The sequence below is a fragment of the Lycium ferocissimum genome, unplaced genomic scaffold, assembly GCF_029784015.1.
Source record: "Lycium ferocissimum isolate CSIRO_LF1 unplaced genomic scaffold, AGI_CSIRO_Lferr_CH_V1 ctg21412, whole genome shotgun sequence".
Lineage (NCBI taxonomy): Eukaryota > Viridiplantae > Streptophyta > Magnoliopsida > Solanales > Solanaceae > Lycium > Lycium ferocissimum.
In genome coordinates, this window is record NW_026719684.1 from 5,448 (window position 1) to 10,843 (window position 5,396).

Below are 5,396 nucleotides of genomic sequence, written 5' to 3' on the forward strand. Positions count from 1 at the left end.
GTTGTAATGAAAATTTCCGAATGAAGAAGGCGGTGTTCATTGATCTATCCAATGACCTAACTGTTAAATATGGGCTTAAACCCACTCGTGGAATGTCTATACATCAAATGTTAGGCATATTCTTGATGACTTGTACACATGGAGTTGGAAATCGAATGATACAAGATATCTTTCAACATTCCGGGAGAGACAATTCATAGACAACTTTCATAGTGTTTTAAAGGCCGTTTGTAAGCTTGTAAGAGATATCATTCAACCACATCCAAATTATAATGATGGCACGATGCTCACAAGCCATGTAAACAAAGATATCTCCCTTTCTTTAAATTAAGTAACCCGTTTATGATAATTTATTATTCTGCATTGTATCTTTACTACCCTTATATAACAAAAGCTTTATGATAGTTTCTTGCCCCTTAGAATTCAACGAGAAAAAAATGGATCCCAAGTTTCTTATTTTACATTCACTTCTTGTAGGATTGTATTGGAGCAATTGATGGCACACATGTTAAAGCTAGATTACCGCAAGGTCAAGAGATACCATATATTGGACGTAAAGGTTATCCGACTCAGAATATTCTCGCCGTTGTTGATTTTAATATGTGTTTTACATTTGCATGGGCTGGGTGGGAAGGAGCGCCCCTCACGATAGTCGTACATTTGCTTAGGCCCTTCGTAGACAAGGACTCAACTTTCCACATCCACGCGGAAACAAATATTATCTAGTTGATGCAGGATATTCACACATGAATGGATACATGGCTCCATACAAAGGAAATAATAAAGGATTCAACAAAGGATGCCACATAAACACCAGAATCACTGCAAACAAGCTCAATATAGTATTAGTAATGGAGCTAACAATATAATACACAGAGATTTACTATTATTTGTGTTCTCTCTCTAAGAACATGCCAGAAGCTTCACTCCTTTTAATAATGTCAGGAAGTACTATTGTTCCAAGTTTTTTAACCTCTTGGAAACTAATACCTTAGAGAAGAATGCAAGAAAAGCAAGAAAAAGTTTTTTAACCTCTTGGCTCCATGAGTTATCAAATGGATCTACGTTTCTCATTCCATGCAAAGAAAAAGTCTTTGCAAGTCATCTTAACATAACTAAACACCCTTCCATTATTGTCTAACTTGGCTAATAAAGAAACTTCACACACAGTAAATCACATACTCGTCCTCTAGCACAAAGCCAGGAACATTTGCGACTGACAATTCAAAAGGCAAGCTAGATACAAGATGAGACCGCTTCATTCACCATTCAATGAGGAAAACGTCTCTATCTCGTAGGTGGTACTCATAATCTTTGTTAGTGGTTTTGGCACACCAACTCGGAGTATTTCATAGTCGATGCCTCTATCATCATTCCTTTTGCAAATAAATGTAACCGCTACACATCTGTAACCCTTGTGGGATGAAATTGAATTCTCTAGTGATCACTGAGTTGCATACAACATATTTCAAATTTTCCTTGAAAAGTCAGCGCAACAGAGAAGTAAGCCGTTTGAAGATCCCAATATATGCTTCCCGGCATGTCGAGGAAACTAAGGGAATCGTCCAATGCTCCATCCTGCAAACCATTCCCTTCTTCTGAACAACGAAGAAATTTAGCTGGTGGAAGAGGTTTATGCACTTGGTACAAAGCAATATGGGGCTGCAAAAAGAAACCTAAGAACACAAGAGGAGCCCTGCTTGTTCTGGTACCAGTATCCACGCTTAGAGAAGCAGCTAAACTTGCATAAGAGAGTAAATGAATCAAAGTTAATTTCACGAAGATAATTTCAATTATAAGTAATAAGGTTTATTTGATTACAGCAGGTCCAGGAAGGAGTAATATTCAAGCAAACTTCTAAACTTCACTAGACACATAAGAAATTGGACCTAATTGAAATAGATGTTAAATTTATTACGAAATATTAGCATAAAAATTGGGGCCAAAGTCATGTCTTGTGATCAGGCAGCAATAAATAAAGCACTTGTAAGAGGAAAAGATGCAAAACTTAGGGTGTATTCGGTATGGAGGAAATGTTTTTCAATTTAGGTTGGTCTAATTCTTTTTGAAAAAAATTTCTTTAGGAAAATAAGTTCCTTAAAAGTGAGGAAAATGACTACCCTAATGGAAGTAGGGAAAATAAGTCTCACAAATAGTGTGTTTGGTATGATGGAAGATGTTTTCCATGGAAAAAAATTTCCTAGAAAATGATTTCTCGGAAAACAAGTGATATTCCTACTTATTTTCTTGTGTTTGGTTGGATGTGGAAAATATTTTTCCGAAAACATTTTCTAGTGTTTAGTTTCACGGAAATACCAATCCAACCCTCTAACCACACGCACCTCCAACCCCCCAACTCCCTACCTTTCACCTCCTACACCCCATACCCCCCCCCCCCCAAAAAAAAAAAAAAAAAAAAAAACCATTCCCACCCCGCATTTTGAAAAAGATGCTACTTTCACAAAGTAGCTATTTTTATAAGATAACCAACTATGTGCATGCCTTTGCAAAGGGACTTTTTCCAAGACAACCAAAAAAGTGACTATGTTTGTAAGGTAGCCATTTTTCAAAAGTGACAAAAAATGGTTATTTTTGTAAATTGACCATTTTTGAAAAGTGACATAAAAGTTGCTACTTTGCAAAACCATATTTCTTGCAAAATGACTGAAAATACAAACTTGCAAAAATAGCAACTTTTTTGTAATCTTTCAAAAAATGGCTACTTTACAAAAGAGTTATTTTAAAAAAAATAGCTACTTTTGCAAAGTAGTTAGTTTTTAAAAGTAACTACTTTCATAAATTTATGAAAAATGGCTACTTTCATAAAGTGACTATTTTTAAAAAGTATCTACTTTCTCAAAGTGGCTATTTTCTAAAAGTGACTATTTTCTTAGGTGACTACTTTTGCAAAATGACTATTCTTGAAAAGCAGCTACTTTTCGCAAATAATATTTTTTAAAAATGGCTACTTTTGTAAAGTTGCTATTTTTGAAAGTTACTACTTTCACAAAGTGCCTAGTTTTGCAAAGTTGAGAGATAGGGGTGGTGGTAGGGAGGTGAGAGGTTGGGGTTGGGGGTAGGTGGTGATATGGGTAGGGGTGGGGAGGAGAGGTAGTGGGGGGGGGGTGGTGGGGTGGGGGGTTGGAGGGGGGGTGGTCAGGGTGGTGGGAAGGGGTGCGAGTGCGGGGGTGTAGGGGCGGTTAGGTGGTGGGGTGGGGGTAGTTTAGATGGTGTAGGGCTGGTATATGGGGTAGGGAGTGGCGGTGATGGAGTGTGGGAAGGTCGAAGGGTAGGGGTGTTGGGTGGGTGGGGAGGAGACAATGAACCTGTAATGTTACTTGTGGAACTTGTTTTCCCTACTTCCATTAAGGAAGTCATTTTCCTCATTTTCAAGGAACTTGTTTTCCTAGAGAAAATTTTTCCAAAATATTTTGACCAACCAAACATGGGAAAACATTTTCCAGAAGCATTGGAAAACATTTTCTTTCCAGAAAATGTTTTCCTCCATACCAAACACAGTCAAAGTATTCCATATTGATTGTCTCCTCCCACCCTCGAACGCACCTCATCGTCACCCCCTTCCCCCCACCCCCTCCCCAAATAGTATTTGTCTAGATTATATATAAATGCTTTTAAGATAATATTTTTTGCTTACGTACCAAATACAAAATATAAGTATACCGAACACACCCTTAAGGCAGAAAAACATAAAATCCGTCAATAGCATGAAATTATCTAACGAAACCCTTGCAGATTATTACTGAAACAAAACAAATAAGTAAACGAATGAATGAATCCACAAAAGTTGGTATTCGAACAAGCATTTCTCGAGACAATATCTAACATTGAAACGAACTTTTCCTCCATTATTCTTAGAGCCCGTTTGGATGAGCTTATGGCTTTTGACTTATAAGCCAAAAGTCATAAGTTAAGAATTCTAGCTTTATGACTTTTGCTTTAAAAACAAGTGTGTAAAAACACTATTTTATTTTAACCAAACACTATAAAAAGTGCTTAAAAAGCTTTTTTATCTCAAAAACACCTAAAATAAGTCAATCCAAACGGGCCTTTATTCGGTACCCACAAAAACCCAAAATCTTTCATAGTACAACCTTATTATATGGAGAGATATGAGGGTGCGGAACCAAAATGCCCCCAAAAAAAAAACGGTTTCAAACCAAAATACTGACAAAAAAAAAATGTTACGAAAATGCCTTTAGCGCGGAATTTTGCGCTAAAGAGTTAACGAACACTGCAGCTCGGGTGCCCCCACTATAAACTTGATAATTTTTGCGCTATAGTGGTTTTTTTTTTTTTAATTTCCGCTCTTTTGGTTAACCCTTCTTTCGTTACACTTTTTAACGTACTTTGACCATAGATTAATCATGCTTCGGGACCCAGGTAAATTTCAATATTTTATATAGAACCCTACTTATTTTTGTGCGTTTAATTAGGTAGGATCAACACATCAAGGATACACAAAAGTTCGGATGACCGTTTTAGAGGTTGAAAAGTGCTCAACCCCATTTTCGTTCAAGGATCGGTGACATTAGCTTGAAGTTCTTTACGAATACTTAAATTTGTTCATTAATAATTAATCAAAAGTTAGTCAAAATGACAGCGTTCATGCAAAAAAAAAAACTTAATTAAATTGCATCATTCATAACCTTGAGTAGATGAAAATACTTAACACACTAATTCATTAATAAGAAACCCATGATATATTAAAAATACAACCATAACATTCTTGAAAAAACTTAATACTTAATTTAATACCTAAAGAGCATAATGATATATTAAACTTAAAACTAAAATCACAACATTCTTAATCATCATCGGGTACAAGTCCTCAATATCGTCCTCGGAAAAATATTGGCGGTTTCTTAAGACACGTCTTTTTTCGGTAGCGTTAGTTCTCTACTCGGTTGATGATGCTTGTTCTTCGGCCAACTTTAGCATGTAAAATCTACATCGTCTTGCCGACATTCGTTGTTTTCTTTTCTAATCCTTTGCACGGCAAGCTCACAAAGTTTCTGCACCTACTTGAGGCATGGTTAAGGAGTACTCGTTGGTATTGGAGCGTTGAGATTTTCCAAGTCACGAACAAGACGTTCGATTCGGCAAGCCGATGTGACCATTCTCGGCGTAAACCGCAATAATATTCCGCGGATGCGAATATTTCACCTTTGCGAAATCATCATTACGTTCTATAAGAAGGTGGGGATTTAGCTCATACTTAGTTTGAAATCACTAGTATCGCTCGAAAAACTGCTATGATTTGAACTCTCATCGTCACTGCTATTTGGTTCTTTTGGAAGGAGTAAAGACCAAGCTGAGTTTCTACTACTCGACATTGAATATGGTGTAGTCTAATAACAAAGAAAGGGCTACTTATA